At 51.7% G+C, this 21,545-nt stretch overlaps 2 protein-coding genes and 17 non-coding genes across 19 annotated transcripts in view; all 19 read right to left on the minus strand.

Moving 5' to 3' along the window:
- LOC128011143 (uncharacterized) overlaps positions 1–21,545 on the minus strand; it is a 168,918-nt gene that overhangs the window by 120,415 nt on the left and 26,958 nt on the right. The window lies entirely within an intron of this gene.
- Positions 1–21,545, minus strand: part of LOC128011136 (uncharacterized) — a 99,918-nt gene that overhangs the window by 36,024 nt on the left and 42,349 nt on the right. The window lies entirely within an intron of this gene.
- LOC128012370 (U1 spliceosomal RNA) lies at positions 732–895 on the minus strand. Its single transcript, XR_008182893.1, has one exon. It is a non-coding gene; the product is annotated as a U1 spliceosomal RNA (small nuclear RNA).
- LOC128012424 (U2 spliceosomal RNA) lies at positions 1,270–1,460 on the minus strand. Its single transcript, XR_008182947.1, has one exon. It is a non-coding gene; the product is annotated as a U2 spliceosomal RNA (small nuclear RNA).
- LOC128012371 (U1 spliceosomal RNA) lies at positions 2,920–3,083 on the minus strand. The gene has a single exon (XR_008182894.1). It is a non-coding gene; the product is annotated as a U1 spliceosomal RNA (small nuclear RNA).
- On the minus strand, positions 3,458–3,648 carry LOC128012597 (U2 spliceosomal RNA). Its single transcript, XR_008183120.1, has one exon. It is a non-coding gene; the product is annotated as a U2 spliceosomal RNA (small nuclear RNA).
- LOC128012372 (U1 spliceosomal RNA) lies at positions 5,617–5,780 on the minus strand. Its single transcript, XR_008182895.1, has one exon. It is a non-coding gene; the product is annotated as a U1 spliceosomal RNA (small nuclear RNA).
- Positions 6,155–6,345, minus strand: LOC128012598 (U2 spliceosomal RNA). The gene has a single exon (XR_008183121.1). It is a non-coding gene; the product is annotated as a U2 spliceosomal RNA (small nuclear RNA).
- LOC128012373 (U1 spliceosomal RNA) lies at positions 7,805–7,968 on the minus strand. Its single transcript, XR_008182896.1, has one exon. It is a non-coding gene; the product is annotated as a U1 spliceosomal RNA (small nuclear RNA).
- On the minus strand, positions 8,343–8,533 carry LOC128012425 (U2 spliceosomal RNA). Its single transcript, XR_008182948.1, has one exon. It is a non-coding gene; the product is annotated as a U2 spliceosomal RNA (small nuclear RNA).
- LOC128012374 (U1 spliceosomal RNA) lies at positions 9,993–10,156 on the minus strand. Its single transcript, XR_008182897.1, has one exon. It is a non-coding gene; the product is annotated as a U1 spliceosomal RNA (small nuclear RNA).
- LOC128012600 (U2 spliceosomal RNA) lies at positions 10,531–10,721 on the minus strand. The gene has a single exon (XR_008183123.1). It is a non-coding gene; the product is annotated as a U2 spliceosomal RNA (small nuclear RNA).
- On the minus strand, positions 13,791–13,954 carry LOC128012375 (U1 spliceosomal RNA). The gene has a single exon (XR_008182898.1). It is a non-coding gene; the product is annotated as a U1 spliceosomal RNA (small nuclear RNA).
- Positions 14,329–14,519, minus strand: LOC128012426 (U2 spliceosomal RNA). The gene has a single exon (XR_008182949.1). It is a non-coding gene; the product is annotated as a U2 spliceosomal RNA (small nuclear RNA).
- On the minus strand, positions 16,489–16,652 carry LOC128012376 (U1 spliceosomal RNA). Its single transcript, XR_008182899.1, has one exon. It is a non-coding gene; the product is annotated as a U1 spliceosomal RNA (small nuclear RNA).
- On the minus strand, positions 17,027–17,217 carry LOC128012601 (U2 spliceosomal RNA). The gene has a single exon (XR_008183124.1). It is a non-coding gene; the product is annotated as a U2 spliceosomal RNA (small nuclear RNA).
- Positions 19,186–19,349, minus strand: LOC128012377 (U1 spliceosomal RNA). The gene has a single exon (XR_008182900.1). It is a non-coding gene; the product is annotated as a U1 spliceosomal RNA (small nuclear RNA).
- Positions 19,714–19,904, minus strand: LOC128012427 (U2 spliceosomal RNA). Its single transcript, XR_008182950.1, has one exon. It is a non-coding gene; the product is annotated as a U2 spliceosomal RNA (small nuclear RNA).
- Positions 21,282–21,445, minus strand: LOC128012379 (U1 spliceosomal RNA). Its single transcript, XR_008182902.1, has one exon. It is a non-coding gene; the product is annotated as a U1 spliceosomal RNA (small nuclear RNA).

Below are 21,545 nucleotides of genomic sequence, written 5' to 3' on the forward strand. Positions count from 1 at the left end.
TGCAGCGACGGAAAGTACGGCATCGCTCGTAACTCCCAAACGGTTGGTCGCAGAGCCACGTGCCTTATGTCATCGGAATCCTTGGCTCGAGCCGAACGAGACGCAGGTCTCAGATTGGCTCGTCGCTCTGACGAAATTTTCGGGTATTTTGGATTTTGTCGAAAACCTTCTTTTGCAACCTAGCGCCAGGTATTTGGCCCAGTCCCACCCAAATCAGCACAGAAAGCTTCTCTGGAGTCTGACTGTCAATAATCATCCAAAAAAAGAGGAAATTTCCATTCACCTTGGCGAGGGGACCTCAAAACGTGCTAAGGTGGCGTGTCCGAGGTGGCTCGAATGGCTATAACTCCGGGAAGGAGTGAGATCCCTTCACCCAAATCGGCACACCTGTGCAGGGGCTCAGTCCGAGGCCAGGTGAAAAAGGGCGCGGCGACAGGCCACTAGGTGGCGCTGTAAGCGACAACAAAATTAATACGAATCGAAAAAAAGGACAAACAAACAACATGGAGACAGATACAGCTAGGCTGCAGTCAGTCCAATCTACTTTCAAAGTAAGGTCTGCGCTATGTTCGAACTAAACTACCCACCAGGGTCTGATTTTTCAAGAGCGTAAGTGACTTTGTTTCACAGGCGCACAACACGTATCTCGCATGTGACAGAACTCCCCATTCTGAAATGGAAATAAATAAAAAACTGTAAAAACCTCTTCTGCTTTGTTTCACCAACAATTTCAGGGGAGAGCGCGAACGCAGTCCCCCACTACCATAAATTATGCAGTCGAGATTCCCGCATTTGGGGAATTCGCAGGGGTCAGCATGGCCGGAGTGCAATGGACAAGCCTCGCCCTGGGTGAACCGCCTTCTTGATCATGGTGTCTCCCCTGCCAGGTAAGTATGAAGGCCCAGGCGGTCAGCCAGAGGTCTGATTTGCATCTCTACCATCCTCACCAACGGTTAGCCCTCCGCCCCCGCTCCAGGAAAGGAAGGACGGGTGCCTTCCGTTACTGGCCTGGAAACTGCCAAGCTCATGGGCCGGTGCTTCCCAACGCCAGTTTTAGATGACTCTCTTTAAACAAACACACCTGATTCGATGCACCACCTCGTCTGTGAAAGACTTCAAGACCTCAGGTGGGTGCATCGTTAGTGGAAGAGTACAAGACCCCAGGAGGACACATCAGGAAAAAAGTTTGCAATAAACCACAGCATCTGCAATGGCAGCTCTCATTCCTTGTTCTGCTATTCGACACAATAAATGGCAATCCCCAAAAAGGGAAAGCACACCGTTCCTGGAGACACTGCAATACCAGGCCGATGCATGGAGTGGACGGAGCAAGCCCCGGCTCCAGCTCCGTGATCTAAAAATCCATTTAATATGTAGTCCCCAGATGGGGGACGTATCAGATATTAAACTGATAAGAACAGATACTACACTTGATCTTAGCCAAAAGGCCGAGAAGCGATGCTGCTAAGACGCAGCAGGGAGGAAGCCGGACACGGCGATGCCCATCTCGGCTTTGGTAAGTTTTGGGAGACCTAAAAACGCTGGGGGATGGTGGTAGCCTCCCCTGTCTACAACGTCACCGGGCCTCGTCCCGATCGGCCTGACGGAAAGTACGGCATCGCTCGTAACTCCCAAACGGTTGGTCGCAGAGCCACGTGCCTTATGTCATCGGAATCCTTGGCTCGAGCCGAACGAGACGCAGGTCTCAGATTGGCTCGTCGCTCTGACGAAATTTTCGGGTATTTTGGATTTTGTCGAAAACCTTCTTTTGCAACCTAGCGCCAGGTATTTGGCCCAGTCCCACCCAAATCAGCACAGAAAGCTTCTCTGGAGTCTGACTGTCAATAATCATCCAAAAAAAGAGGAAATTTCCATTCACCTTGGCGAGGGGACCTCAAAACGTGCTAAGGTGGCGTGTCCGAGGTGGCTCGAATGGCTATAACTCCGGGAAGGAGTGAGATCCCTTCACCCAAATCGGCACACCTGTGCAGGGGCTCAGTCCGAGGCCAGGTGAAAAGGGGCGTGGCGACAGGCCAGTAGGTGGCGCCGTAAGCTGAAAAATAGGGAAAATGTAATGTAAAAAGACAATCAAACAAAGATGAAAACACCCGAAACACTGCGGGATCGTAGTACCCTCCCCTGTCTGCAACGTCACCGGGCCTTGTCCCGATCGGCCTGACGGTGGAACTGCAGCGACGGAAAGTACGGCATCGCTCGTAACTCCCAAACGGTTGGTCGCAGAGCCACGTGCCTTATGTCATCGGAATCCTTGGCTCGAGCCGAACGAGACGCAGGTCTCAGATTGGCTCGTCGCTCTGACGAAATTTTCGGGTATTTTGGATTTTGTCGAAAACCTTCTTTTGCAACCTAGCGCCAGGTATTTGGCCCAGTCCCACCCAAATCAGCACAGAAAGCTTCTCTGGAGTCTGACTGTCAATAATCATCCAAAAAAAGAGGAAATTTCCATTCACCTTGGCGAGGGGACCTCAAAACGTGCTAAGGTGGCGTGTCCGAGGTGGCTCGAATGGCTATAACTCCGGGAAGGAGTGAGATCCCTTCACCCAAATCGGCACACCTGTGCAGGGGCTCAGTCCGAGGCCAGGTGAAAAAGGGCGCGGCGACAGGCCACTAGGTGGCGCTGTAAGCGACAACAAAATTAATACGAATCGAAAAAAAGGACAAACAAACAACATGGAGACAGATACAGCTAGGCTGCAGTCAGTCCAATCTACTTTCAAAGTAAGGTCTGCGCTATGTTCGAACTAAACTACCCACCAGGGTCTGATTTTTCAAGAGCGTAAGTGACTTTGTTTCACAGGCGCACAACACGTATCTCGCATGTGACAGAACTCCCCATTCTGAAATGGAAATAAATAAAAAACTGTAAAAACCTCTTCTGCTTTGTTTCACCAACAATTTCAGGGGAGAGCGCGAACGCAGTCCCCCACTACCATAAATTATGCAGTCGAGATTCCCGCATTTGGGGAATTCGCAGGGGTCAGCATGGCCGGAGTGCAATGGACAAGCCTCGCCCTGGGTGAACCGCCTTCTTGATCATGGTGTCTCCCCTGCCAGGTAAGTATGAAGGCCCAGGCGGTCAGCCAGAGGTCTGATTTGCATCTCTACCATCCTCACCAACGGTTAGCCCTCCGCCCCCGCTCCAGGAAAGGAAGGACGGGTGCCTTCCGTTACTGGCCTGGAAACTGCCAAGCTCATGGGCCGGTGCTTCCCAACGCCAGTTTTAGATGACTCTCTTTAAACAAACACACCTGATTCGATGCACCACCTCGTCTGTGAAAGACTTCAAGACCTCAGGTGGGTGCATCGTTAGTGGAAGAGTCCAAGACCCCAGGAGGACACATCAGGAAAAAAGTTTGCAATAAACCACAGCATCTGCAATGGCAGCTCTCATTCCTTGTTCTGCTATTCGACACAATAAATGGCAATCCCCAAAAAGGGAAAGCACACCGTTCCTGGAGACACTGCAATACCAGGCCGATGCATGGAGTGGACGGAGCAAGCCCCGGCTCCAGCTCCGTGATCTAAAAATCCATTTAATATGTAGTCCCCGGATGGGGGACGTATCAGATATTAAACTGATAAGAACAGATACTACACTTGATCTTAGCCAAAAGGCCGAGAAGCGATGCTGCTAAGACGCAGCAGGGAGGAAGCCGGACACGGCGATGCCCATCTCGGCTTTGGTAAGTTTTGGGAGACCTAAAAACGCTGGGGGATGGTGGTAGCCTCCCCTGTCTACAACGTCACCGGGCCTCGTCCCGATCGGCCTGACGGAAAGTACGGCATCGCTCGTAACTCCCAAACGGTTGGTCGCAGAGCCACGTGCCTTATGTCATCGGAATCCTTGGCTCGAGCCGAACGAGACGCAGGTCTCAGATTGGCTCGTCGCTCTGACGAAATTTTCGGGTATTTTGGATTTTGTCGAAAACCTTCTTTTGCAACCTAGCGCCAGGTATTTGGCCCAGTCCCACCCAAATCAGCACAGAAAGCTTCTCTGGAGTCTGACTGTCAATAATCATCCAAAAAAAGAGGAAATTTCCATTCACCTTGGCGAGGGGACCTCAAAACGTGCTAAGGTGGCGTGTCCGAGGTGGCTCGAATGGCTATAACTCCGGGAAGGAGTGAGATCCCTTCACCCAAATCGGCACACCTGTGCAGGGGCTCAGTCCGAGGCCAGGTGAAAAGGGGCGTGGCGACAGGCCAGTAGGTGGCGCCGTAAGCTGAAAAATAGGGAAAATGTAATGTAAAAAGACAATCAAACAAAGATGAAAACACCCGAAACACTGCGGGATCGTAGTACCCTCCCCTGTCTGCAACGTCACCGGGCCTTGTCCCGATCGGCCTGACGGTGGAACTGCAGCGACGGAAAGTACGGCATCGCTCGTAACTCCCAAACGGTTGGTCGCAGAGCCACGTGCCTTATGTCATCGGAATCCTTGGCTCGAGCCGAACGAGACGCAGGTCTCAGATTGGCTCGTCGCTCTGACGAAATTTTCGGGTATTTTGGATTTTGTCGAAAACCTTCTTTTGCAACCTAGCGCCAGGTATTTGGCCCAGTCCCACCCAAATCAGCACAGAAAGCTTCTCTGGAGTCTGACTGTCAATAATCATCCAAAAAAAGAGGAAATTTCCATTCACCTTGGCGAGGGACCTCAAAACGTGCTAAGGTGGCGTGTCCGAGGTGGCTCGAAAAGGGGCGTGGCGACAGGCCAGTAGGTGGCGCCGTAAGCTGAAAAATAGGGAAAATGTAATGTAAAAAGACAATCAAACAAAGATGAAAACACCCGAAACACTGCGGGATCGTAGTACCCTCCCCTGTCTGCAACGTCACCGGGCCTTGTCCCGATCGGCCTGACGGTGGAACTGCAGCGACGGAAAGTACGGCATCGCTCGTAACTCCCAAACGGTTGGTCGCAGAGCCACGTGCCTTATGTCATCGGAATCCTTGGCTCGAGCCGAACGAGACGCAGGTCTCAGATTGGCTCGTCGCTCTGACGAAATTTTCGGGTATTTTGGATTTTGTCGAAAACCTTCTTTTGCAACCTAGCGCCAGGTATTTGGCCCAGTCCCACCCAAATCAGCACAGAAAGCTTCTCTGGAGTCTGACTGTCAATAATCATCCAAAAAAAGAGGAAATTTCCATTCACCTTGGCGAGGGGACCTCAAAACGTGCTAAGGTGGCGTGTCCGAGGTGGCTCGAATGGCTATAACTCCGGGAAGGAGTGAGATCCCTTCACCCAAATCGGCACACCTGTGCAGGGGCTCAGTCCGAGGCCAGGTGAAAAAGGGCGCGGCGACAGGCCACTAGGTGGCGCTGTAAGCGACAACAAAATTAATACGAATCGAAAAAAAGGACAAACAAACAACATGGAGACAGATACAGCTAGGCTGCAGTCAGTCCAATCTACTTTCAAAGTAAGGTCTGCGCTATGTTCGAACTAAACTACCCACCAGGGTCTGATTTTTCAAGAGCGTAAGTGACTTTGTTTCACAGGCGCACAACACGTATCTCGCATGTGACAGAACTCCCCATTCTGAAATGGAAATAAATAAAAAACTGTAAAAACCTCTTCTGCTTTGTTTCACCAACAATTTCAGGGGAGAGCGCGAACGCAGTCCCCCACTACCATAAATTATGCAGTCGAGATTCCCGCATTTGGGGAATTCGCAGGGGTCAGCATGGCCGGAGTGCAATGGACAAGCCTCGCCCTGGGTGAACCGCCTTCTTGATCATGGTGTCTCCCCTGCCAGGTAAGTATGAAGGCCCAGGCGGTCAGCCAGAGGTCTGATTTGCATCTCTACCATCCTCACCAACGGTTAGCCCTCCGCCCCCGCTCCAGGAAAGGAAGGACGGGTGCCTTCCGTTACTGGCCTGGAAACTGCCAAGCTCATGGGCCGGTGCTTCCCAACGCCAGTTTTAGATGACTCTCTTTAAACAAACACACCTGATTCGATGCACCACCTCGTCTGTGAAAGACTTCAAGACCTCAGGTGGGTGCATCGTTAGTGGAAGAGTCCAAGACCCCAGGAGGACACATCAGGAAAAAAGTTTGCAATAAACCACAGCATCTGCAATGGCAGCTCTCATTCCTTGTTCTGCTATTCGACACAATAAATGGCAATCCCCAAAAAGGGAAAGCACACCGTTCCTGGAGACACTGCAATACCAGGCCGATGCATGGAGTGGACGGAGCAAGCCCCGGCTCCAGCTCCGTGATCTAAAAATCCATTTAATATGTAGTCCCCGGATGGGGGACGTATCAGATATTAAACTGATAAGAACAGATACTACACTTGATCTTAGCCAAAAGGCCGAGAAGCGATGCTGCTAAGACGCAGCAGGGAGGAAGCCGGACACGGCGATGCCCATCTCGGCTTTGGTAAGTTTTGGGAGACCTAAAAACGCTGGGGGATGGTGGTAGCCTCCCCTGTCTACAACGTCACCGGGCCTCGTCCCGATCGGCCTGACGGAAAGTACGGCATCGCTCGTAACTCCCAAACGGTTGGTCGCAGAGCCACGTGCCTTATGTCATCGGAATCCTTGGCTCGAGCCGAACGAGACGCAGGTCTCAGATTGGCTCGTCGCTCTGACGAAATTTTCGGGTATTTTGGATTTTGTCGAAAACCTTCTTTTGCAACCTAGCGCCAGGTATTTGGCCCAGTCCCACCCAAATCAGCACAGAAAGCTTCTCTGGAGTCTGACTGTCAATAATCATCCAAAAAAAGAGGAAATTTCCATTCACCTTGGCGAGGGGACCTCAAAACGTGCTAAGGTGGCGTGTCCGAGGTGGCTCGAATGGCTATAACTCCGGGAAGGAGTGAGATCCCTTCACCCAAATCGGCACACCTGTGCAGGGGCTCAGTCCGAGGCCAGGTGAAAAGGGGCGTGGCGACAGGCCAGTAGGTGGCGCCGTAAGCTGAAAAATAGGGAAAATGTAATGTAAAAAGACAATCAAACAAAGATGAAAACACCCGAAACACTGCGGGATCGTAGTACCCTCCCCTGTCTGCAACGTCACCGGGCCTTGTCCCGATCGGCCTGACGGTGGAACTGCAGCGACGGAAAGTACGGCATCGCTCGTAACTCCCAAACGGTTGGTCGCAGAGCCACGTGCCTTATGTCATCGGAATCCTTGGCTCGAGCCGAACGAGACGCAGGTCTCAGATTGGCTCGTCGCTCTGACGAAATTTTCGGGTATTTTGGATTTTGTCGAAAACCTTCTTTTGCAACCTAGCGCCAGGTATTTGGCCCAGTCCCACCCAAATCAGCACAGAAAGCTTCTCTGGAGTCTGACTGTCAATAATCATCCAAAAAAAGAGGAAATTTCCATTCACCTTGGCGAGGGGACCTCAAAACGTGCTAAGGTGGCGTGTCCGAGGTGGCTCGAATGGCTATAACTCCGGGAAGGAGTGAGATCCCTTCACCCAAATCGGCACACCTGTGCAGGGGCTCAGTCCGAGGCCAGGTGAAAAAGGGCGCGGCGACAGGCCACTAGGTGGCGCTGTAAGCGACAACAAAATTAATACGAATCGAAAAAAAGGACAAACAAACAACATGGAGACAGATACAGCTAGGCTGCAGTCAGTCCAATCTACTTTCAAAGTAAGGTCTGCGCTATGTTCGAACTAAACTACCCACCAGGGTCTGATTTTTCAAGAGCGTAAGTGACTTTGTTTCACAGGCGCACAACACGTATCTCGCATGTGACAGAACTCCCCATTCTGAAATGGAAATAAATAAAAAACTGTAAAAACCTCTTCTGCTTTGTTTCACCAACAATTTCAGGGGAGAGCGCGAACGCAGTCCCCCACTACCATAAATTATGCAGTCGAGATTCCCGCATTTGGGGAATTCGCAGGGGTCAGCATGGCCGGAGTGCAATGGACAAGCCTCGCCCTGGGTGAACCGCCTTCTTGATCATGGTGTCTCCCCTGCCAGGTAAGTATGAAGGCCCAGGCGGTCAGCCAGAGGTCTGATTTGCATCTCTACCATCCTCACCAACGGTTAGCCCTCCGCCCCCGCTCCAGGAAAGGAAGGACGGGTGCCTTCCGTTACTGGCCTGGAAACTGCCAAGCTCATGGGCCGGTGCTTCCCAACGCCAGTTTTAGATGACTCTCTTTAAACAAACACACCTGATTCGATGCACCACCTCGTCTGTGAAAGACTTCAAGACCTCAGGTGGGTGCATCGTTAGTGGAAGAGTCCAAGACCCCAGGAGGACACATCAGGAAAAAAGTTTGCAATAAACCACAGCATCTGCAATGGCAGCTCTCATTCCTTGTTCTGCTATTCGACACAATAAATGGCAATCCCCAAAAAGGGAAAGCACACCGTTCCTGGAGACACTGCAATACCAGGCCGATGCATGGAGTGGACGGAGCAAGCCCCGGCTCCAGCTCCGTGATCTAAAAATCCATTTAATATGTAGTCCCCAGATGGGGGACGTATCAGATATTAAACTGATAAGAACAGATACTACACTTGATCTTAGCCAAAAGGCCGAGAAGCGATGCTGCTAAGACGCAGCAGGGAGGAAGCCGGACACGGCGATGCCCATCTCGGCTTTGGTAAGTTTTGGGAGACCTAAAAACGCTGGGGGATGGTGGTAGCCTCCCCTGTCTACAACGTCACCGGGCCTCGTCCCGATCGGCCTGACGGAAAGTACGGCATCGCTCGTAACTCCCAAACGGTTGGTCGCAGAGCCACGTGCCTTATGTCATCGGAATCCTTGGCTCGAGCCGAACGAGACGCAGGTCTCAGATTGGCTCGTCGCTCTGACGAAATTTTCGGGTATTTTGGATTTTGTCGAAAACCTTCTTTTGCAACCTAGCGCCAGGTATTTGGCCCAGTCCCACCCAAATCAGCACAGAAAGCTTCTCTGGAGTCTGACTGTCAATAATCATCCAAAAAAAGAGGAAATTTCCATTCACCTTGGCGAGGGGACCTCAAAACGTGCTAAGGTGGCGTGTCCGAGGTGGCTCGAATGGCTATAACTCCGGGAAGGAGTGAGATCCCTTCACCCAAATCGGCACACCTGTGCAGGGGCTCAGTCCGAGGCCAGGTGAAAAGGGGCGTGGCGACAGGCCAGTAGGTGGCGCCGTAAGCTGAAAAATAGGGAAAATGTAATGTAAAAAGACAATCAAACAAAGATGAAAACACCCGAAACACTGCGGGATCGTAGTACCCTCCCCTGTCTGCAACGTCACCGGGCCTTGTCCCGATCGGCCTGACGGTGGAACTGCAGCGACGGAAAGTACGGCATCGCTCGTAACTCCCAAACGGTTGGTCGCAGAGCCACGTGCCTTATGTCATCGGAATCCTTGGCTCGAGCCGAACGAGACGCAGGTCTCAGATTGGCTCGTCGCTCTGACGAAATTTTCGGGTATTTTGGATTTTGTCGAAAACCTTCTTTTGCAACCTAGCGCCAGGTATTTGGCCCAGTCCCACCCAAATCAGCACAGAAAGCTTCTCTGGAGTCTGACTGTCAATAATCATCCAAAAAAAGAGGAAATTTCCATTCACCTTGGCGAGGGGACCTCAAAACGTGCTAAGGTGGCGTGTCCGAGGTGGCTCGAATGGCTATAACTCCGGGAAGGAGTGAGATCCCTTCACCCAAATCGGCACACCTGTGCAGGGGCTCAGTCCGAGGCCAGGTGAAAAAGGGCGCGGCGACAGGCCACTAGGTGGCGCTGTAAGCGACAACAAAATTAATACGAATCGAAAAAAAGGACAAACAAACAACATGGAGACAGATACAGCTAGGCTGCAGTCAGTCCAATCTACTTTCAAAGTAAGGTCTGCGCTATGTTCGAACTAAACTACCCACCAGGGTCTGATTTTTCAAGAGCGTAAGTGACTTTGTTTCACAGGCGCACAACACGTATCTCGCATGTGACAGAACTCCCCATTCTGAAATGGAAATAAATAAAAAACTGTAAAAACCTCTTCTGCTTTGTTTCACCAACAATTTCAGGGGAGAGCGCGAACGCAGTCCCCCACTACCATAAATTATGCAGTCGAGATTCCCGCATTTGGGGAATTCGCAGGGGTCAGCATGGCCGGAGTGCAATGGACAAGCCTCGCCCTGGGTGAACCGCCTTCTTGATCATGGTGTCTCCCCTGCCAGGTAAGTATGAAGGCCCAGGCGGTCAGCCAGAGGTCTGATTTGCATCTCTACCATCCTCACCAACGGTTAGCCCTCCGCCCCCGCTCCAGGAAAGGAAGGACGGGTGCCTTCCGTTACTGGCCTGGAAACTGCCAAGCTCATGGGCCGGTGCTTCCCAACGCCAGTTTTAGATGACTCTCTTTAAACAAACACACCTGATTCGATGCACCACCTCGTCTGTGAAAGACTTCAAGACCTCAGGTGGGTGCATCGTTAGTGGAAGAGTCCAAGACCCCAGGAGGACACATCAGGAAAAAAGTTTGCAATAAACCACAGCATCTGCAATGGCAGCTCTCATTCCTTGTTCTGCTATTCGACACAATAAATGGCAATCCCCAAAAAGGGAAAGCACACCGTTCCTGGAGACACTGCAATACCAGGCCGATGCATGGAGTGGACGGAGCAAGCCCCGGCTCCAGCTCCGTGATCTAAAAATCCATTTAATATGTAGTCCCCGGATGGGGGACGTATCAGATATTAAACTGATAAGAACAGATACTACACTTGATCTTAGCCAAAAGGCCGAGAAGCGATGCTGCTAAGACGCAGCAGGGAGGAAGCCGGACACGGCGATGCCCATCTCGGCTTTGGTAAGTTTTGGGAGACCTAAAAACGCTGGGGGATGGTGGTAGCCTCCCCTGTCTACAACGTCACCGGGCCTCGTCCCGATCGGCCTGACGGAAAGTACGGCATCGCTCGTAACTCCCAAACGGTTGGTCGCAGAGCCACGTGCCTTATGTCATCGGAATCCTTGGCTCGAGCCGAACGAGACGCAGGTCTCAGATTGGCTCGTCGCTCTGACGAAATTTTCGGGTATTTTGGATTTTGTCGAAAACCTTCTTTTGCAACCTAGCGCCAGGTATTTGGCCCAGTCCCACCCAAATCAGCACAGAAAGCTTCTCTGGAGTCTGACTGTCAATAATCATCCAAAAAAAGAGGAAATTTCCATTCACCTTGGCGAGGGGACCTCAAAACGTGCTAAGGTGGCGTGTCCGAGGTGGCTCGAATGGCTATAACTCCGGGAAGGAGTGAGATCCCTTCACCCAAATCGGCACACCTGTGCAGGGGCTCAGTCCGAGGCCAGGTGAAAAGGGGCGTGGCGACAGGCCAGTAGGTGGCGCCGTAAGCTGAAAAATAGGGAAAATGTAATGTAAAAAGACAATCAAACAAAGATGAAAACACCCGAAACACTGCGGGATCGTAGTACCCTCCCCTGTCTGCAACGTCACCGGGCCTTGTCCCGATCGGCCTGACGGTGGAACTGCAGCGACGGAAAGTACGGCATCGCTCGTAACTCCCAAACGGTTGGTCGCAGAGCCACGTGCCTTATGTCATCGGAATCCTTGGCTCGAGCCGAACGAGACGCAGGTCTCAGATTGGCTCGTCGCTCTGACGAAATTTTCGGGTATTTTGGATTTTGTCGAAAACCTTCTTTTGCAACCTAGCGCCAGGTATTTGGCCCAGTCCCACCCAAATCAGCACAGAAAGCTTCTCTGGAGTCTGACTGTCAATAATCATCCAAAAAAAGAGGAAATTTCCATTCACCTTGGCGAGGGACCTCAAAACGTGCTAAGGTGGCGTGTCCGAGGTGGCTCGAAAAGGGGCGTGGCGACAGGCCAGTAGGTGGCGCCGTAAGCTGAAAAATAGGGAAAATGTAATGTAAAAAGACAATCAAACAAAGATGAAAACACCCGAAACACTGCGGGATCGTAGTACCCTCCCCTGTCTGCAACGTCACCGGGCCTTGTCCCGATCGGCCTGACGGTGGAACTGCAGCGACGGAAAGTACGGCATCGCTCGTAACTCCCAAACGGTTGGTCGCAGAGCCACGTGCCTTATGTCATCGGAATCCTTGGCTCGAGCCGAACGAGACGCAGGTCTCAGATTGGCTCGTCGCTCTGACGAAATTTTCGGGTATTTTGGATTTTGTCGAAAACCTTCTTTTGCAACCTAGCGCCAGGTATTTGGCCCAGTCCCACCCAAATCAGCACAGAAAGCTTCTCTGGAGTCTGACTGTCAATAATCATCCAAAAAAAGAGGAAATTTCCATTCACCTTGGCGAGGGGACCTCAAAACGTGCTAAGGTGGCGTGTCCGAGGTGGCTCGAATGGCTATAACTCCGGGAAGGAGTGAGATCCCTTCACCCAAATCGGCACACCTGTGCAGGGGCTCAGTCCGAGGCCAGGTGAAAAGGGGCGTGGCGACAGGCCAGTAGGTGGCGCCGTAAGCTGAAAAATAGGGAAAATGTAATGTAAAAAGACAATCAAACAAAGATGAAAACACCCGAAACACTGCGGGATCGTAGTACCCTCCCCTGTCTGCAACGTCACCGGGCCTTGTCCCGATCGGCCTGACGGTGGAACTGCAGCGACGGAAAGTACGGCATCGCTCGTAACTCCCAAACGGTTGGTCGCAGAGCCACGTGCCTTATGTCATCGGAATCCTTGGCTCGAGCCGAACGAGACGCAGGTCTCAGATTGGCTCGTCGCTCTGACGAAATTTTCGGGTATTTTGGATTTTGTCGAAAACCTTCTTTTGCAACCTAGCGCCAGGTATTTGGCCCAGTCCCACCCAAATCAGCACAGAAAGCTTCTCTGGAGTCTGACTGTCAATAATCATCCAAAAAAAGAGGAAATTTCCATTCACCTTGGCGAGGGACCTCAAAACGTGCTAAGGTGGCGTGTCCGAGGTGGCTCGAAAAGGGGCGTGGCGACAGGCCAGTAGGTGGCGCCGTAAGCTGAAAAATAGGGAAAATGTAATGTAAAAAGACAATCAAACAAAGATGAAAACACCCGAAACACTGCGGGATCGTAGTACCCTCCCCTGTCTGCAACGTCACCGGGCCTTGTCCCGATCGGCCTGACGGTGGAACTGCAGCGACGGAAAGTACGGCATCGCTCGTAACTCCCAAACGGTTGGTCGCAGAGCCACGTGCCTTATGTCATCGGAATCCTTGGCTCGAGCCGAACGAGACGCAGGTCTCAGATTGGCTCGTCGCTCTGACGAAATTTTCGGGTATTTTGGATTTTGTCGAAAACCTTCTTTTGCAACCTAGCGCCAGGTATTTGGCCCAGTCCCACCCAAATCAGCACAGAAAGCTTCTCTGGAGTCTGACTGTCAATAATCATCCAAAAAAAGAGGAAATTTCCATTCACCTTGGCGAGGGGACCTCAAAACGTGCTAAGGTGGCGTGTCCGAGGTGGCTCGAATGGCTATAACTCCGGGAAGGAGTGAGATCCCTTCACCCAAATCGGCACACCTGTGCAGGGGCTCAGTCCGAGGCCAGGTGAAAAAGGGCGCGGCGACAGGCCACTAGGTGGCGCTGTAAGCGACAACAAAATTAATACGAATCGAAAAAAAGGACAAACAAACAACATGGAGACAGATACAGCTAGGCTGCAGTCAGTCCAATCTACTTTCAAAGTAAGGTCTGCGCTATGTTCGAACTAAACTACCCACCAGGGTCTGATTTTTCAAGAGCGTAAGTGACTTTGTTTCACAGGCGCACAACACGTATCTCGCATGTGACAGAACTCCCCATTCTGAAATGGAAATAAATAAAAAACTGTAAAAACCTCTTCTGCTTTGTTTCACCAACAATTTCAGGGGAGAGCGCGAACGCAGTCCCCCACTACCATAAATTATGCAGTCGAGATTCCCGCATTTGGGGAATTCGCAGGGGTCAGCATGGCCGGAGTGCAATGGACAAGCCTCGCCCTGGGTGAACCGCCTTCTTGATCATGGTGTCTCCCCTGCCAGGTAAGTATGAAGGCCCAGGCGGTCAGCCAGAGGTCTGATTTGCATCTCTACCATCCTCACCAACGGTTAGCCCTCCGCCCCCGCTCCAGGAAAGGAAGGACGGGTGCCTTCCGTTACTGGCCTGGAAACTGCCAAGCTCATGGGCCGGTGCTTCCCAACGCCAGTTTTAGATGACTCTCTTTAAACAAACACACCTGATTCGATGCACCACCTCGTCTGTGAAAGACTTCAAGACCTCAGGTGGGTGCATCGTTAGTGGAAGAGTCCAAGACCCCAGGAGGACACATCAGGAAAAAAGTTTGCAATAAACCACAGCATCTGCAATGGCAGCTCTCATTCCTTGTTCTGCTATTCGACACAATAAATGGCAATCCCCAAAAAGGGAAAGCACACCGTTCCTGGAGACACTGCAATACCAGGCCGATGCATGGAGTGGACGGAGCAAGCCCCGGCTCCAGCTCCGTGATCTAAAAATCCATTTAATATGTAGTCCCCAGATGGGGGACGTATCAGATATTAAACTGATAAGAACAGATACTACACTTGATCTTAGCCAAAAGGCCGAGAAGCGATGCTGCTAAGACGCAGCAGGGAGGAAGCCGGACACGGCGATGCCCATCTCGGCTTTGGTAAGTTTTGGGAGACCTAAAAACGCTGGGGGATGGTGGTAGCCTCCCCTGTCTACAACGTCACCGGGCCTCGTCCCGATCGGCCTGACGGAAAGTACGGCATCGCTCGTAACTCCCAAACGGTTGGTCGCAGAGCCACGTGCCTTATGTCATCGGAATCCTTGGCTCGAGCCGAACGAGACGCAGGTCTCAGATTGGCTCGTCGCTCTGACGAAATTTTCGGGTATTTTGGATTTTGTCGAAAACCTTCTTTTGCAACCTAGCGCCAGGTATTTGGCCCAGTCCCACCCAAATCAGCACAGAAAGCTTCTCTGGAGTCTGACTGTCAATAATCATCCAAAAAAAGAGGAAATTTCCATTCACCTTGGCGAGGGGACCTCAAAACGTGCTAAGGTGGCGTGTCCGAGGTGGCTCGAATGGCTATAACTCCGGGAAGGAGTGAGATCCCTTCACCCAAATCGGCACACCTGTGCAGGGGCTCAGTCCGAGGCCAGGTGAAAAGGGGCGTGGCGACAGGCCAGTAGGTGGCGCCGTAAGCTGAAAAATAGGGAAAATGTAATGTAAAAAGACAATCAAACAAAGATGAAAACACCCGAAACACTGCGGGATCGTAGTACCCTCCCCTGTCTGCAACGTCACCGGGCCTTGTCCCGATCGGCCTGACGGTGGAACTGCAGCGACGGAAAGTACGGCATCGCTCGTAACTCCCAAACGGTTGGTCGCAGAGCCACGTGCCTTATGTCATCGGAATCCTTGGCTCGAGCCGAACGAGACGCAGGTCTCAGATTGGCTCGTCGCTCTGACGAAATTTTCGGGTATTTTGGATTTTGTCGAAAACCTTCTTTTGCAACCTAGCGCCAGGTATTTGGCCCAGTCCCACCCAAATCAGCACAGAAAGCTTCTCTGGAGTCTGACTGTCAATAATCATCCAAAAAAAGAGGAAATTTCCATTCACCTTGGCGAGGGGACCTCAAAACGTGCTAAGGTGGCGTGTCCGAGGTGGCTCGAAAAGGGGCGTGGCGACAGGCCAGTAGGTGGCGCCGTAAGCTGAAAAATAGGGAAAATGTAATGTAAAAAGACAATCAAACAAAGATGAAAACACCCGAAACACTGCGGGATCGTAGTACCCTCCCCTGTCTGCAACGTCACCGGGCCTTGTCCCGATCGGCCTGACGGTGGAACTGCAGCGACGGAAAGTACGGCATCGCTCGTAACTCCCAAACGGTTGGTCGCAGAGCCACGTGCCTTATGTCATCGGAATCCTTGGCTCGAGCCGAACGAGACGCAGGTCTCAGATTGGCTCGTCGCTCTGACGAAATTTTCGGGTATTTTGGATTTTGTCGAAAACCTTCTTTTGCAACCTAGCGCCAGGTATTTGGCCCAGTCCCACCCAAATCAGCACAGAAAGCTTCTCTGGAGTCTGACTGTCAATAATCATCCAAAAAAAGAGGAAATTTCCATTCACCTTGGCGAGGGGACCTCAAAACGTGCTAAGGTGGCGTGTCCGAGGTGGCTCGAATGGCTATAACTCCGGGAAGGAGTGAGATCCCTTCACCCAAATCGGCACACCTGTGCAGGGGCTCAGTCCGAGGCCAGGTGAAAAAGGGCGCGGCGACAGGCCACTAGGTGGCGCTGTAAGCGACAACAAAATTAATACGAATCGAAAAAAAGGACAAACAAACAACATGGAGACAGATACAGCTAGGCTGCAGTCAGTCCAATCTACTTTCAAAGTAAGGTCTGCGCTATGTTCGAACTAAACTACCCACCAGGGTCTGATTTTTCAAGAGCGTAAGTGACTTTGTTTCACAGGCGCACAACACGTATCTCGCATGTGACAGAACTCCCCATTCTGAAATGGAAATAAATAAAAAACTGTAAAAACCTCTTCTGCTTTGTTTCACCAACAATTTCAGGGGAGAGCGCGAACGCAGTCCCCCACTACCATAAATTATGCAGTCGAGATTCCCGCATTTGGGGAATTCGCAGGGGTCAGCATGGCCGGAGTGCAATGGACAAGCCTCGCCCTGGGTGAACCGCCTTCTTGATCATGGTGTCTCCCCTGCCAGGTAAGTATGAAGGCCCAGGCGGTCAGCCAGAGGTCTGATTTGCATCTCTACCATCCTCACCAACGGTTAGCCCTCCGCCCCCGCTCCAGGAAAGGAAGGACGGGTGCCTTCCGTTACTGGCCTGGAAACTGCCAAGCTCATGGGCCGGTGCTTCCCAACGCCAGTTTTAGATGACTCTCTTTAAACAAACACACCTGATTCGATGCACCACCTCGTCTGTGAAAGACTTCAAGACCTCAGGTGGGTGCATCGTTAGTGGAAGAGTCCAAGACCCCAGGAGGACACATCAGGAAAAAAGTTTGCAATAAACCACAGCATCTGCAATGGCAGCTCTCATTCCTTGTTCTGCTATTCGACACAATAAATGGCAATCCCCAAAAAGGGAAAGCACACCGTTCCTGGAGACACTGCAATACCAGGCCGATGCATGGAGTGGACGGAGCAAGCCCCGGCTCCAGCTCCGTGATCTAAAAATCCATTTAATATGTAGTCCCCGGATGGGGGACGTATCAGATATTAAACTGATAAGAACAGATACTACACTTGATCTTAGCCAAAAGGCCGAGAAGCGATGCTGCTAAGACGCAGCAGGGAGGAAGCCGGACACGGCGATGCCCATCTCGGCTTTGGTAAGTTTTGGGAGACCTAAAAACGCTGGGGGATGGTGGTAGCCTCCCCTGTCTACAACGTCACCGGGCCTCGTCCCGATCGGCCTGACGGAAAGTACGGCATCGCTCGTAACTCCCAAACGGTTGGTCGCAGAGCCACGTGCCTTATGTCATCGGAATCCTTGGCTCGAGCCGAACGAGACGCAGGTCTCAGATTGGCTCGTCGCTCTGACGAAATTTTCGGGTATTTTGGATTTTGTCGAAAACCTTCTTTTGCAACCTAGCGCCAGGTATTTGGCCCAGTCCCACCCAAATCAGCACAGAAAGCTTCTCTGGAGTCTGACTGTCAATAATCATCCAAAAAAAGAGGAAATTTCCATTCACCTTGGCGAGGGGACCTCAAAACGTGCTAAGGTGGCGTGTCCGAGGTGGCTCGAATGGCTATAACTCCGGGAAGGAGTGAGATCCCTTCACCCAAATCGGCACACCTGTGCAGGGGCTCAGTCCGAGGCCAGGTGAAAAGGGGCGTGGCGACAGGCCAGTAGGTGGCGCCGTAAGCTGAAAAATAGGGAAAATGTAATGTAAAAAGACAATCAAACAAAGATGAAAACACCCGAAACACTGCGGGATCGTAGTACCCTCCCCTGTCTGCAACGTCACCGGGCCTTGTCCCGATCGGCCTGACGGTGGAACTGCAGCGACGGAAAGTACGGCATCGCTCGTAACTCCCAAACGGTTGGTCGCAGAGCCACGTGCCTTATGTCATCGGAATCCTTGGCTCGAGCCGAACGAGACGCAGGTCTCAGATTGGCTCGTCGCTCTGACGAAATTTTCGGGTATTTTGGATTTTGTCGAAAACCTTCTTTTGCAACCTAGCGCCAGGTATTTGGCCCAGTCCCACCCAAATCAGCACAGAAAGCTTCTCTGGAGTCTGACTGTCAATAATCATCCAAAAAAAGAGGAAATTTCCATTCACCTTGGCGAGGGACCTCAAAACGTGCTAAGGTGGCGTGTCCGAGGTGGCTCGAAAAGGGGCGTGGCGACAGGCCAGTAGGTGGCGCCGTAAGCTGAAAAATAGGGAAAATGTAATGTAAAAAGACAATCAAACAAAGATGAAAACACCCGAAACACTGCGGGATCGTAGTACCCTCCCCTGTCTGCAACGTCACCGGGCCTTGTCCCGATCGGCCTGACGGTGGAACTGCAGCGACGGAAAGTACGGCATCGCTCGTAACTCCCAAACGGTTGGTCGCAGAGCCACGTGCCTTATGTCATCGGAATCCTTGGCTCGAGCCGAACGAGACGCAGGTCTCAGATTGGCTCGTCGCTCTGACGAAATTTTCGGGTATTTTGGATTTTGTCGAAAACCTTCTTTTGCAACCTAGCGCCAGGTATTTGGCCCAGTCCCACCCAAATCAGCACAGAAAGCTTCTCTGGAGTCTGACTGTCAATAATCATCCAAAAAAAGAGGAAATTTCCATTCACCTTGGCGAGGGGACCTCAAAACGTGCTAAGGTGGCGTGTCCGAGGTGGCTCGAATGGCTATAACTCCGGGAAGGAGTGAGATCCCTTCACCCAAATCGGCACACCTGTGCAGGGGCTCAGTCCGAGGCCAGGTGAAAAAGGGCGCGGCGACAGGCCACTAGGTGGCGCTGTAAGCGACAACAAAATTAATACGAATCGAAAAAAAGGACAAACAAACAACATGGAGACAGATACAGCTAGGCTGCAGTCAGTCCAATCTACTTTCAAAGTAAGGTCTGCGCTATGTTTGAACTAAACTACCCACCAGGGTCTGATTTTTCAAGAGCGTAAGTGACTTTGTTTCACAGGCGCACAACACGTATCTCGCATGTGACAGAACTCCCCATTCTGAAATGGAAATAAATAAAAAACTGTAAAAACCTCTTCTGCTTTGTTTCACCAACAATTTCAGGGGAGAGCGCGAACGCAGTCCCCCACTACCATAAATTATGCAGTCGAGATTCCCGCATTTGGGGAATTCGCAGGGGTCAGCATGGCCGGAGTGCAATGGACAAGCCTCGCCCTGGGTGAACCGCCTTCTTGATCATGGTGTCTCCCCTGCCAGGTAAGTATGAAGGCCCAGGCGGTCAGCCAGAGGTCTGATTTGCATCTCTACCATCCTCACCAACGGTTAGCCCTCCGCCCCCGCTCCAGGAAAGGAAGGACGGGTGCCTTCCGTTACTGGCCTGGAAACATGGGCCGGTGCTTCCCAACGCCAGTTTTAGATGACTCTCTTTAAACAAACACACCTGATTCGATGCACCACCTCGTCTGTGAAAGACTTCAAGACCTCAGGTGGGTGCATCGTTAGTGGAAGAGTCCAAGACCCCAGGAGGACACATCAGGAAAAAAGTTTGCAATAAACCACAGCATCTGCAATGGCAGCTCTCATTCCTTGTTCTGCTATTCGACACAATAAATGGCAATCCCCAAAAAGGGAAAGCACACCGTTCCTGGAGACACTGCAATACCAGGCCGATGCATGGAGTGGACGGAGCAAGCCCCGGCTCCAGCTCCGTGATCTAAAAATCCATTTAATATGTAGTCCCCAGATGGGGGACGTATCAGATATTAAACTGATAAGAACAGATACTACACTTGATCTTAGCCAAAAGGCCGAGAAGCGATGCTGCTAAGACGCAGCAGGGAGGAAGCCGGACACGGCGATGCCCATCTCGGCTTTGGTAAGTTTTGGGAGACCTAAAAACGCTGGGGGATGGTGGTAGCCTCCCCTGTCTACAACGTCACCGGGCCTCGTCCCGATCGGCCTGACGGAAAGTACGGCATCGCTCGTAACTCCCAAACGGTTGGTCGCAGAGCCACGTGCCTTATGTCATCGGAATCCTTGGCTCGAGCCGAACGAGACGCAGGTCTCAGATTGGCTCGTCGCTCTGACGAAATTTTCGGGTATTTTGGATTTTGTCGAAAACCTTCTTTTGCAACCTAGCGCCAGGTATTTGGCCCAGTCCCACCCAAATCAGCACAGAAAGCTTCTCTGGAGTCTGACTGTCAATAATCATCCAAAAAAAGAGGAAATTTCCATTCACCTTGGCGAGGGGACCTCAAAACGTGCTAAGGTGGCGTGTCCGAGGTGGCTCGAAAAGGGGCGTGGCGACAGGCCAGTAGGTGGCGCCGTAAGCTGAAAAATAGGGAAAATGTAATGTAAAAAGACAATCAAACAAAGATGAAAACACCCGAAACACTGCGGGATCGTAGTACCCTCCCCTGTCTGCAACGTCACCGGGCCTTGTCCCGATCGGCCTGACGGTGGAACTGCAGCGACGGAAAGTACGGCATCGCTCGTAACTCCCAAACGGTTGGTCGCAGAGCCACGTGCCTTATGTCATCGGAATCCTTGGCTCGAGCCGAACGAGACGCAGGTCTCAGATTGGCTCGTCGCTCTGACGAAATTTTCGGGTATTTTGGATTTTGTCGAAAACCTTCTTTTGCAACCTAGCGCCAGGTATTTGGCCCAGTCCCACCCAAATCAGCACAGAAAGCTTCTCTGGAGTCTGACTGTCAATAATCATCCAAAAAAAGAGGAAATTTCCATTCACCTTGGCGAGGGGACCTCAAAACGTGCTAAGGTGGCGTGTCCGAGGTGGCTCGAATGGCTATAACTCCGGGAAGGAGTGAGATCCCTTCACCCAAATCGGCACACCTGTGCAGGGGCTCAGTCCGAGGCCAGGTGAAAAAGGGCGCGGCGACAGGCCACTAGGTGGCGCTGTAAGCGACAACAAAATTAATACGAATCGAAAAAAAGGACAAACAAACAACATGGAGACAGATACAGCTAGGCTGCAGTCAGTCCAATCTACTTTCAAAGTAAGGTCTGCGCTATGTTCGAACTAAACTACCCACCAGGGTCTGATTTTTCAAGAGCGTAAGTGACTTTGTTTCACAGGCGCACAACACGTATCTCGCATGTGACAGAACTCCCCATTCTGAAATGGAAATAAATAAAAAACTGTAAAAACCTCTTCTGCTTTGTTTCACCAACAATTTCAGGGGAGAGCGCGAACGCAGTCCCCCACTACCATAAATTATGCAGTCGAGATTCCCGCATTTGGGGAATTCGCAGGGGTCAGCATGGCCGGAGTGCAATGGACAAGCCTCGCCCTGGGTGAACCGCCTTCTTGATCATGGTGTCTCCCCTGCCAGGTAAGTATGAAGGCCCAGGCGGTCAGCCAGAGGTCTGATTTGCATCTCTACCATCCTCACCAACGGTTAGCCCTCCGCCCCCGCTCCAGGAAAGGAAGGACGGGTGCC

The sequence above is a fragment of the Carassius gibelio genome, chromosome B23, assembly GCF_023724105.1.
Source record: "Carassius gibelio isolate Cgi1373 ecotype wild population from Czech Republic chromosome B23, carGib1.2-hapl.c, whole genome shotgun sequence".
In the NCBI taxonomy this organism is placed as follows: domain Eukaryota; kingdom Metazoa; phylum Chordata; class Actinopteri; order Cypriniformes; family Cyprinidae; genus Carassius; species Carassius gibelio.